Source organism: Citrus clementina, unplaced genomic scaffold (genome assembly GCF_000493195.1).
Source record: "Citrus clementina cultivar Clemenules unplaced genomic scaffold, Citrus_clementina_v1.0 scaffold_1, whole genome shotgun sequence".
NCBI lineage: Eukaryota > Viridiplantae > Streptophyta > Magnoliopsida > Sapindales > Rutaceae > Citrus > Citrus x clementina.
Genome location: NW_006263303.1, coordinates 6,583,538 through 6,596,994, shown reverse-complemented (window position 1 = coordinate 6,596,994; position 13,457 = coordinate 6,583,538). Strand labels below are relative to the sequence as shown.

The 13,457-nt window shown below is 31.5% G+C and overlaps 1 long non-coding RNA gene across 1 annotated transcript; it reads left to right on the top strand.

The window, feature by feature from the left end:
- Window positions 1-9,451: 9,451 nt before the first annotated feature.
- Window positions 9,452-10,368, top strand: LOC18055961. Its single transcript, XR_002904009.1, has 3 exons — window positions 9,452-9,685; window positions 9,804-9,922; window positions 10,068-10,368. It is a non-coding gene; the product is annotated as an uncharacterized LOC18055961 (long non-coding RNA).
- The last annotated feature ends 3,089 nt before the right edge of the window (window positions 10,369-13,457 follow it).

The following is a 13,457-nucleotide window of genomic DNA, read 5'->3' as shown; positions in this document are numbered from 1 at the left end:
ATTTTGTCCAATTATAAAATGAAAAATGTTAAAATAATGTCATAACTGTTGGTAAATACGGTCAATAATTTTCAATAATAATTGAGGTTAATCATTCTGCATAATGCTTGATCTAGGGTTGAGCATAGAATCGGATTCGGGATCAATCCAATCTAAACTGATATGATCTCATTTGGATCAGATTCAGATTTAGAACTAAATTTGAGCGAATAAGAATTATAAATAAGAAATAAAATTAAAAACAGCCCTAATTCCTTAAAAGTACGTTTGACACACTGTATTATATTATGATGTATTACATTAGTATTGTATTATAATAATATTATATAATATTTGGTACTACACTGTATTGTATTAATTTTTTTTGTGATTAACTTAAATTATATATTTAGAAAATAATATTTATTAGTACCTACAAAAATACTAAATATATAAGTTTTAAATTTTAAAAATTTAACATTATTTTTTAATATAAATGTTAAAAAATATCATAATTTTCATAAAGATTGAAGCTTATATTCTTATATTCCCGGCATCATAACATTTATTTTTTAGTATTTTCTAAATATATAACATGTGAAATAAAGATCAAAGTAAATAATTTAATGAAATAATTTCTAAATAATATCATAACGTAATGATATTTTATATTATTATTTTTATTGGTATTAATTTTATTTAAATTTATTCATATATAACTATTTATTATTTTGTTATATTAAATTGTTAGATAATAATCAATTATATATATAAATTATTATATAATTCAATAATACATTATTTAGTTATATTTTCAATAAAATAAAAATAAAAATATGAAAAATGAATTATAAATTTATTCATTTATATAAATAATTATGATGTAAAAATAAAAGAAAATAAAAATAAAAATTATATAATATTATATTAAATTAAAAAGTTTTATTTATTTATTATTATTAAAAAAAAAAGTAAAAGCAAAAGCAAAATGCTAATGCGGCATTAGCTAAACCCGACACACATTCAGGTTTAGCTAATGTGCTAGTTGCCACATTAGCATACCCCCTTAATCCCTTGCAAATTTTTTCCAAATATGGTATTGATATTAAGCATATGTAAACAGTATTTTAATACCCCATAATTCCATTTTCCAAACAAACCCTAAAATCCTAAATAAAAAATAGAAAGATCTGAAGAAGCACTCGCTGCCGCATGAACTTAACCAATCTCTATTAGAAAATGACAGCTAGCTGTCAAGTCCCAAGTTGTCAATGCTCTGCATGCCGATGACATCCCAACCAATAGCTGCTGAGCCCGTGAGCTGCTCGCTGCTATGATACTAGCTGAAGCCACAAGCAAAAGTTGAAGTCTCAAACCCAGCTGCTACATTTATTTGTTGGCAAATGCTATGTTACAATTAATGTAACATACACACTCAACAACAACCACACAAATTATGTGGGCCCATCATTTGTGTGGTTGTTGTTGAGTGTGTATGTTACATTAATTGTAACATAGGGGCTCCTTTATTTGTTTATTGCAAGGGTTTCTAATAGAGTTGGATCCATCAAAGCTTGTGAGGTGTAGAGTTTATAAGAATAGGTACCTTTGATTTGAAAAACTTGTAAATGTTTTGGTCTTTTGAATTGCTTGTGAATTTGTTTTTTATTTTGCCTCCATGTCATTCTCCTTATTTTTTTATGATTGTAAAGTTGATTGTTTGATTCAGCTTTCTTGCTTTTAGGACGCAATTGTTACCGGAGATCTCAATAAAACAATTGATGTTAAAATGAACACTTTCATTTTTTTTGCCTTTCTTTTTTCCATTTGCTAGCTTACTGTAATTTTTTTTTTTTTGTGGTTTCAGTTTTGTATTGTAACTTGAAAGTAATATGAATTCATCTGATTTATTCGAATACAATTGAATCCAAATTAATCAAAATTATTCATCCGATCCGAATATATTTGGATTGAATTTGAGTTGAATTGTGTTCATATGAGTTTTTTACCAATCTAAAATCCGATTGAATTGACCTAAATCTGATCCATATCTAAATTTGCCTACCCCTGGTTTGATAGTATCATTTAATCACCTTTAAATAGCATAATTAACAATCCAACTAAGACATTGTGCATAGGATGTGGTAAATATGATTTTTTAAATAATAATTTAATAAAAATCATAAATAACTTATAAAATTTTCATCATATAAATATAAGATAAAATCAACTTAATTTTTATATTACAACAGTAAATATTTACAAAATACTTTAATATTATAATTTACCCAACCAAAATACCAAATAGAACATCTCCTTTGGAGTTGTTGGCTATAATGTGTGTCTTCAATCCAACACCAATATTTTTTAAAAAAATAAAAAAATCTAAAGTCTCTCACCTTAAGAAAATCTAGCTTTCAAGAGACCTTTTAAAGTCATAGGCCTACCTTGAAGACATGGGCCTAGTTAAGCCCAATCCATCCCTGTGCATATATCTTCCTTAGATATGGATATGGATCTTATAACTAGGGGTGGGCACGGTTCGGTCCGGTTTGGTTCGGATCGAAATTAAGCATAACCGATTTACATCGTTATTTTATAAAAAGAACCAAATAAGAACCGAACTCAATAAAAACCGAACATAAATGAATATTTTCGGATCGGTTCGGTTCGGTTTTTTCAATTTTGGGCCTATTTTGAATTTCTAAATTTTTAGCCTATTAGACCTCATGAATGTAATAATTTTTTTCAACAATTAATTTATCCTAATTTCATTGCAAATATTAACAATAAATACAAAGTATTCAAAACACATTTTCTCACTAATATCTTACTTACTACTAATAAGGCACTTATAAAATATGAAATATTAAGATTTCAAAATACATAATCAAACTCCAATACTCTATCAACATAAACATAATGTTGTAAAGATAAATAAAAATAACAACAATTAAAACTTACAACATAAAATAAAAAGAAAATTTGGAAACAAACACCAACAACAATTTATATATATATATATGTAATCGTGTGTGTGCATGCATATTTTAGTTATCTTACGCAACCAATTAAAATTTAACACGTGTCTATTTAAATAAAATTTCAAGAATAACTTGGTTTTTCGGTTTAGCTGAGTAAACCAAATACCAAACCTGCATTTCAGTTTTTTTTACAAACCATATATTTCGGTTTTTTTTTTAAATTCCGAATGGAACGGTTCGGATCGGTTCGGTTCGGTTTTCTCTAGTGCACGGTTTTTTTGCCCACCCCTACTTATAACTATGAATTCATATATTGGTCTATTTGACGAATTATTCATTATAAAGTGGTAATATAAAATATATATTTACTATAAAAATGTTAAAAATAACAAAAAGTATAAGTAAAATATTTTATTATTAATTTTTCTTTCTCACCAAAACATATTTTTCTAATTTTTAGTACTTAATTTTTTATATTTTAATTTCTGTTGATATGATTTATTTTATTTATAATAAATATGAATAAAAGTATATTTAAAAATGATGATAATTTTATAAAAGTATGCTGGTAGGTGGTTATTAGCTATTAAGACAATAGTAAAAGGATAAACGATTTATATTGATTTTAGGAGAAAACTGGCAATCTCTCTTTATCATCCATTCCAATTAATTTATAATTTCTTAATTTTACACCCAAATTATTATAATATTAATTTAATTTTGATATAATATATTAATCTCGCTAAAATCAATTCAAATAAATGGGGAGTTTTGGTCAGCGACTGTTAAAGAATTCACTAGTAGGATTAGGGATGTCAAAATAACCTGGACCCGGCCCGGACCCGGACGAACCCGGATAATCCGGGCCGGGTTGAACCCGTACCGGAGAGGAAAAAAATCCGGATCCGGAATGGGTTTTAATAACCCGGATTAATCCGGGTCCGGGTCCGGGTTTGGGATAACCCGTGTATCCGGAACCCGGACCCGGATTCATTTTTTATATTATTTTTAATTATATTTATTAGTAAATATAAATACAAACATAAAAAAAAAACCTAATTCTATTTTGCAACTCAAAGTCTCAAACACCCAAATCGCGATTTACCCAAACAAGACAAACCCTAGCTGTGCCGCTGCCGCTTCTGCTGCCTTCCGCCTTCCGCTGTCCCGCAAGCAAGTCAAACAACTCTCGGCTGGGTTCGCCACCGTCGCAAGGTTGGGTTCCGTCGTCGCAAGGTTTGGTTCAAGAAGCTTGTGAAAATTACATTTCCTTTTACTGTTGATTTTGATTTCCTTGTGTGAATTTTCTGGGTTGGGTTTTCTTATGAGAATGTTGGGGATCAGTCGAAGATCATGCCGCATAATGTGTTTAGAATTCAGTCTAGCCCAGGATAAGGAAATGTTCTTACTCTAAGGATCAGGATCAGGAAAAAGATAATATTGAAAAAAATTGACTGACGCCAACGTAGATGACCATAAGCTCGTCCCACTTAGAACAGCGAAGTTAAGCAAGAAGATTTTGCACAACAAATTGAAATCCCAGCATACAAAAATGATTAATATGGGGGTATATGTCTTATCCGTATGTTATTTGGCATATGTATGCGTGCATCTGTCTTGTTTGTTAACACATCTTTGGCTCTATTTTGATGAGAATTTTTCACTTAGAGACAACTCGTGATACACTATCTAAAACATACAAAATCAAGCCAGAACAATAATTTTGAAGGCAAAATTTGACAATGAAATCAATAGAAAAAGTAAGTAGTAAATGACACCACCACCTGGCGCAATCAAACTTGTGATTTCACTTATATAAATAGATTAATGAATTATAGTTGTTACCCTGCTGATTAATTGGTTGCCTCCACTGACAAAAGTAAAATAGATTAATATCCCTATCTTGGTATAGCTAGAAATGTAAATATGTAATCTAAGTGTCTAGATACATGTTTAGCATTCTATTTTTTCAACCATGTGGATCCAAAATACACTATATTAATTAATTAATTAACAGCAACTCACGCTTTGTTGTGTTCTGTTGTTCCATTTACCAGGCTTTTGACGAGGCAATTGCTGAGTTGGATACCCTGGGTGAGGAGTCCTACAAGGATAGCACTTTGGTCACCACCGCACATGCTTGCAGCAGTGCAGTTCGTTTGATTCACCGGCGTGAGTTGCTGTTATACTTTATTTTATGTTTGAAATGTTTGAAATGTTGCTGTTGCTGTTACAGTTAAAAATAAATTGTTGATTGTGCTTGAAATGTTGTTGATTGTTGGTGTTAATAGATTCGAAATTGTATATTTCAAATGTTAGGAAGCTGTTACAGTTAAAAATAAATTGTTGTTGTTAATGGATTTGTTGCTGTTAATAAATTCAAAAATGTATTTTTGAAATGTTAGAACTTCGAACATTGTTACAGTAAAAAAATAAATATAAAATGGAAGAAATTGGAGGAATAATGGGTTAGTTTAATTTGTTTTGACATAATTCTTGTAGGGTGTTAAATTCGTAATGGAAAATGAACAAAGAGTTGATTTAGATGTTTCCGAGACTGATGAAAGTGTGGGTGTGAGGGTTGGCATGGATATGGCAGCAGAAAATAATGATACAGCTGCTGAATTAGAACATGATTCAACAACAGTAGAGCAGGGGGGTGGGAGTGGGAGTGGCCGTGGCCGTGGCCGTAGGGGTAGGGGTAATACTACTGCTGGCGCTTCAAAAAAACGAGGCGCTGGCAGCGAAGGGAGCAGTTCAGGTAGATTAGTTTCTGATGCTTGGAATCATTTTAAAAAAGTTAAGTTAGGCAAGGAAGTTCAAGCGATTTGTAATTATTGTGGGTTAGTTATGCAAGGGCATTATTCTCAGGGCACTAATCACTTGATTAATCATGCGAAACGTTGTCCTAGAAGGTCAATCAAGAATGTGCAGCAAATGCATCTTTCTTTTTCTTCTAAAGCAGATGGAACTACTGTTCTTAGTAATTATAGTACTGAACCAAAGTGGGATATGGCAACAGTGAGGATTTTTATAGCTAGAATGATTGTAATGCATGAGCTTCCGCTATCATTTGTTGAGTATATTGGGTTTTACGAACTGTTAAAGCTTCTCCAACCTTCAATTGAGACTATAAGTAGAAACACTATGAAGGCTGAAATTTTGAAACTTTACGATATTGAGAAGACGAAGGCAATGAGTGTTTTGGAAGCTTGTGACAGTAGAATTGCAGTGACTACAGATATGTGGACTGCTGGTAACCAAAATAAAGGGTATATGGTTGTTACGGCACATTACATTGATAACTCGTGGGTGTTGCGAAGTCGTATTATGAGGTAATATTCTCAAGACTTTTTTTTTTTCGTTTCAACATAAATGAATGTTTGCATTATTTAATATTTTGATTATTTTTTTTACATTTTTAGGTTTATATATGTGCCGGCTCCACATAGTGGTGAAGTTATGTGCAATGAGTTGTATGAGTGTTTGATGGAGTGGAATATAGATAGGAAATTGTCTACTGTAACTGTTGATAATTGTTCTGCAAACGAGTCCATGATTGATTTGTTGTTGGGGAAATTTTCAGCTAGTTCAATGATTATGGGTGGGAAATTCCTTCACATGCGCTGCTGTGCACATATATTAAACTTGATAGTTAAGGATGGTTTATCTGTGATCCACAAAGAAGTTGAAAAGATTAGAGAGAGTGTCCATTACTAGACAGCAACACCTTCTAGATTTGAAAAATTTGAGGCTGCCAAAAAATAATTAGGTGTTAAAGAAACTAAAAACTTAGCACTTGATTGTAAAACTAGGTGGAATTCCACTTATTTGATGCTTAGTACAGCTTTGTTGTATAAAGATGTATTTATTCGTTTAAAGGAGCGTGATAGAAATTATACATCTTTGCCTAGTGAGTTGGAGTGGAATTTTTCAAAACTTATGTGTGATTATTTGAAGAGTTTTTATAAGTTAACAGAACTTTTTTCGGGGACACGATATCCGACATCTAATTTATTTTTTAGCAAGATTTGTGAAATTAGATTGTCAATGAATGCATGGTTACAATCACCAATTGAGGGGGTAAAAAATATGGCCACTAAGATGATTGCGAAGTATGACAAATATTGGGATATTATTCATGGAGTTCTTGCTGTGGGTACTTTGTTAGATCCTAGGCGTAAAATGTTGTTAATTAACTTTCTATTTCCCAAAATCTATGGAGAAAGAGCTGAATTTGAAATTGAAAGGGTGCACAAATTATTTGTTGATTTAGTGCATGAGTATGAAGTCAAATATTCATCAAATGCAAATTGGGGGGTTAATGGTTCAGCTAGTTCTGAAGGTGCTGCAGCAGATGATTCTATTATGGTAGACTTAGACTTAGATGAGATGGCTGATGAGTGGGAATCATTTAGAAATCAGAACTCACAAAATAATCATTTCAAAACAGAATTTGAGCTTTATCTTGAGGAAAGTACTTTGCCTTCAACTAGTCAATTTGATATTTTGTCATGGTGGAAGAATAATCAAGGCAAATATCCTATACTTGCAAAGATTGCGAGAGACTTTTTGGCCATTCCTGTATCAACAGTTGCTTCCGAGTCCGCCTTTAGCACTGGAGGTAGACATTTGAGTCCTCATCGTAGTAGACTTCAGCCATCTACAGTGGAAGCATTGGTGTGTACTCAAAATTGGTTTTGGCTTGACCACAACCTAAAAGGTATGGAAAATTTATTTATTACATAAAATAAATTAATTTGTTATAATATCAATTTATTACTAACTAGCTGTTTTGTTTTTTATTTTTATGATTTATTCATGTTTTTTAGATGGAATTCCAGAGGAAGCAATACTTTCTGCAGAACAGCTTATTGATGAAAGTTTGATGAGTGAGTTGTGAACAACAATGAATCAAGTGAAGAAGAATAGAAAATGATGGAGAAAAGTTTAAACTTTGGATTTGTAGTTTTTAATTTGAACTTGTGTAATTGTTATGGATTTATATTTGTGACTGTTTTATTACTTGAAACAGCCATTTGAATTGTAGAGTTTGCACACTAGCTGTTTGAATTGTAGAGTTTGCAGAGAGTTGATTAATTGTGATTTGTGAGTACTGGATTATTAAGCCATTAATTGTGATTTGTTGTTTAAGTCTTAATGATGTTGGTGGTAGACAATTATATAGGTTTAGATTTTAGAAACTTCATGTGGTAGACAATTATATATGTTGCAGGAGCTGTTTGTCCAGTGTAAATCTCATATTTTTGTTTCTATTAATATTTTCTTTAGTTACATTAGTTGTGTTTTGGTTCTATCACTAATAATGAAAGTGAAAATTGAAATTTTATTATTGATCCGGGTTCAAAACCCGGAATCCGGGAACCCGGATTTTTCCGGGTTGAACCCGGACCCGGACCCGGATGGAAAAAACCGGGTTTTAATCCGGGTCCGGGAAAAAGAAAATGACGTCCGGGTCCGGAACCGGGAAGGCTAAACCCGGACCCGGACCCGGATTTTGCCATCCCTAAGTAGGATCAATCGGCAACTAATGGCCATAGATGTGGTAGTTGGAGATGGTGACAATGGTGGTAGAAAGTAGCTAGGGCTTTTAGAATTTTATTTATTTTTTTATTTTTTTAAATTTTTAACAAGGGTAATTATGAAAATAAATGAGATTAACTAAAATATGGGGTTGGTGAGAAAAATTAAGGGTAAAATATTATTATTCTTTATTGGAATGGAGGTATTGCGTGCAAACAAATTAATAGTTTGTAAAATAGCTAGTTATTTTAACTTAATTTTTATTTTAAATTTTGACATAAAATTTAAGTTATTGATACAAAGAAATTAAATAGTATATAAATTTAACATTCAATGCTTGTCATTGGATTTTTTTATAGAACTAAGTGGGCAAAAAAGCCTGGCTGGCTCAGGCCTGCAGGCTTTTGGCCTGCCCTCCACTTGAGTGTATAGACAAGAACTTAAGAAAAAAATGTTAGGGCTACACTCGGCACTCTTTTTTTTTTTTTTTTTTTTAAAAAATTATAAATTAAAATAATAAGTTAAAATTTAAAAACATAATAGAAAAATAAAAAATTTTAAATTTCTAATTCATAAATCAATAATGATTGAAAATTTTAAAATTATAATACTAAAGTCCCTCTTAACCATTAATTAATTAAGAAAGTGTTTAAATTAACAAATTTAGTATTAATAAATTAAATCTCTAATCTTTTATTTTAAAAATATTTTTTAATTCATTGTTATTATAATAATTTATTGATTATTAATTTATTTTAAATGTATAATTATTAAAAAAAAAGGTGAAAGTCATGACTCAACCGAAAAACTCGACCCAAGCTCACGTTGTGCCATCTCTAATTGGAAAACAGAAAATACGTATTTCCGTCGTAACGGTTAAGAAAGAATGTGTTAGTATATTATTTGCAAAATTATGAATTTCCATTTCCACCCCTGGGCGTCACAACACCCTGGCATTTTCGGCTGAAGCAAAGAAGAAAAAGGTGAGAAGGAAAACAAAGGTCTGCAATTTTGAATCCAACGCAGTGGCATCTTCAAAGATGGTATCGAGATTATCTTCCCGATTGCAGTCTCTGTGGCCCACACTGAAAAGAAGCTCACTCTCTCCGCTGAAGCACACCTTCCAAACTCAGGCTTCTCACCTCTGCCTCTACAAAACCCATTTTTCGCATCTCACGGTAACTAACTTCAAGAACACATTTCTTTATTTTCCCTTATTTTAAGTAATTAAAAGAACTCTATTTAGAAACCTTTTTGTTTATATTTTATAAATAATTCAAACATGCTTCTGATTAGGTTACCTGTGGAGCTGAGTAGTTTGGAATCGATGCTGCCACTGCATAGTGCAATTGCTTCGGCACGGTTAAAATCAAGCTTGCCCTTGGAATGTCATTGCTGGGGTTTAGTTCCTCAAGGTTAGCCTTACTTTGTATTTCAATATTGAAATGTATTTCAATTATTTGGTGGGTTTTTGAAAAGGGGATTGATTATTTAGGTGTCTTTCAGTCAACGCCTCGTTTTTTGCATCGATAATTTTAGTCATTTAGACATTTGTAACAGGCTATCAAGAATTATCTAGCTTGTCAAATTGCGATAAAATCTGACAATTGAACCTAGTGTTCATAAGATGAAGTGGAAAAAGCCAATTGAAGGAGATCGATTGGGAGGGTAGAATCAGTATGTGATCAAACATTTGACCCTGGGATTTTCTTTTGCTCTGTAACCACTGTCAATTGCTTCATGATAACGAAGCTTGGAATGATTAATGAAGCTTGGAATTAGAAGTTGTCCATGACTTGGATAATGACTTTTACCATTCTTTCAAAAAACCTTTATATTGAAGTTAAAGCTTTTGTCTGAATGGCGAGGTCAATGTGTTTGCTGAGGCTTAGGAAATGCGTAAGCTGAAATGTGGTCTATGTTGTTACAACTGCAAGAGGAGACAATATAAATGATATGCTCGAGCATTAGGTGCTAGTCTGAGGACATGATGCGTTGTCTTGGGATAGGTATTAATTAATTATGAATTGAATAATACACATGCTTTTTTTAGCTGATATCCCATGTAAACAAAATACATCATATACTTGAAAAAAAAAAAAAAAACTGTTTAGCTCATAAATAAATAAACATCTAACTTAGAGATGACCAAATCCTCCACAGATTTGGAGCTTCATGGAGCCCCACCTCAAATATGGTAAATTTTGAATAATTATTGGGGAATGGGTGGGGAATGAAGGAAAAATAATTCTTAAATTTTTAACGGGATGGGATTTGGTTTTGTACTCCCTAACCCATCCCTACCTCAATCCCCATTATATGTGAGTACTTTTTTAATTCTTTGTTCAATAATTTTTATTTAATCAATTGCAATGTTGGTTAATAAATTTTCTTTTTATTTTTATCTAATATAAATAGGTTATAAATAAAAGAAAATCTTACATTATAATTCTTATTCAATCCTAAAACATTATTACGTTTTCTTTTTCTCTCAAGGTACTGCTCTTTTAAAATATTTTTTAGTTTTGATATTATTTCAAGACATTATTTTAACTTTTTAGAGATTTTTTAAATAATTTAAATATTATATAATGTGGTAATAATTTTATTTAAATCTTTAAATTTTAATTTACTGAAATCATCTATCCATACCTATTACAAAATAAGTAAATGGGAAATGGGGTGGGGATGAAGAAATTATTTCCCACATGAGGAATTTCCATCCCCAACCTACTAAATTTATTGGGAGATAAGTTGAGGAATAGAGGTGAAATTTTTAATGGGGTGGAAAATAGGGTAGGCCTCCCCACCCATTGCCATCCCTGATTTAGCTTGCTTAACTCAATGTGAAAGATCCTTCAAGTCTGAAGCGTTTTTCGTTGTCCTCTTATTCTTTTTATATTCAAGTGCATTGCTGATGGTGGGGTGGGGATGACGAAATTATTTCCTACATGAAGATTTTTTATCCCCAACCCACTAAATTTATTAGTGAATAAGGTGGATAATGGAGACGAAATTTTTAATGGGGTGGGAAATAAGATAAGCCTCCTCGCCCACACCCAATTCCATTGCCATCCTCAATTTAGTTGGCTTAACTCAATATGAAAGATCCTTCAAGTCTGAAGTGTTTCTCGTTGTCCTCTTATTCTTTTTATATTCAAGTGCATTGCTAATGATGATCCTTTTAATAGTTCTCATACGGTAATCTTTGCCCATGTGTACAACCCATTTTGTCTTGTGCTTGAGAGATTAGGCTGATTGCTTAGCATAATTCCCATTATAATTTGTATTCTTGTATACATAAAATATATTATAGTCTTTAAATGTCTTATTAGGACATATATAATTCTCTTAACCTATCATGATTCATGGTTGAAGGGGTTAGATTTTAACTTCACATGTATTTGTAACTTTTGGAGAACTTGTAACGATCAGTTCGCCTTTAGTTTGATGGGGTGAGTATATGAAAAAGGTCTTTAATCTGGCGGGCTAAAGAAAGGAAAAGAAAGAGAAAATGAATTCTCTCTATAAGAATGAACATGTCACCGATCATTTTTATAAACGTGGATGTGAATTTGATTGTAGGAAAACAAATATATTTATTTTGTACATATATGTTTCTTTATTCTTATAACTATGGGCGTGGTTTCCTTAGATCACAGATTTTGGAATTAGCATGAGTTTAATTTCTCCTCTTGTCATTTTCATAAGTTGTTGGGGAATTTTATCTTAGTTGTTTTTTCCCTCGAGATAGTTTCTTTTTATTCAAAAGAATGGACACATGGTGTAATGTAGTGCCTTGAAATATGGCACCTACACCACTTCCCTATAAGTGTATGTTTGATTAAAAAATATGTTGACCAAAAAGTGGTGATTGTGTGACATTTGGGCGTCGTTTGGGATTGACGTTGGACAACTGGAGGTTAAAAATTACAACACTAAAGTGTTTAGTAAACACTAGCTGTTATAATTGAGAAGTTAAATTGATTTGATTTTACACTTAAATGATATTTTTAACATTTGATTTTACACTTAATTGAGAAGTTAAATTGATGAAAAATCTATTATATTTTTATTAATTTTTTAAAATTATTATTAAAAATTATATTTATTACATACTATTAATTTGTATTTCATAGTTATAGTTTTTGTCCGCAACAATTATATTTTTTAAACTACAACGCCTCCAAACTAAATAGGACCTTATAATTTTTTCAGTATGCTCTTTTGAGAGTGATGGGACTATCACTTTCTTCTTTAAGCTAAATAAGCATGATCAATTAATTTAGATTTTTTTAATATATGCACGTTTATATATATATATATATATATATATATATATATATGATACCAGAAGGAAATAGGATCGAAGGATGGATGTGTTTTCGTAAAAACTCTTTATTGCTTACTTTTGATAAAATAATTGGATCGTGGTTGGTTTATTTTAAATAAGCTTTACCGAGTTTGGTTATGGAGTTCTTTGGATCATACAGTGATCAAACAAATTTGGACGCGGTTGGTCAAATTTTTAATAACTAATTGGTACGTGGCGTTGTTAAACCAGATCGATGCTACACAAAGTGAAGCCTTTGGACCCAGATCTGACTTAGAACAGATCAATAGTCCGCACGTTCGGGTTTCCAGCCGATATACCAAATCAGTTTTATTTTACCAAATAAAGTTAAGTTGCTTTAAACGTGGTTGATTCTTTTTATTGGGCTATTATCAGATTTAGATTAGGTTCTTTTAGAGGTTTGGGTACATACACAGTACCAGATCCGGATCCCGGAAATGGTGCTCTGAAGGAAAGGAGGGAGAAGAGAAGATTTACAACTGAGGATCGAGATCCGGTCTCTTTGCCTCAGAGGAACGTAGAAATTTTATGGCAGATCTGATAAAGACCAGTCTGCAAGTATGCTTTGAAAAGAAAAGTGCTTTAAAAATAAATTG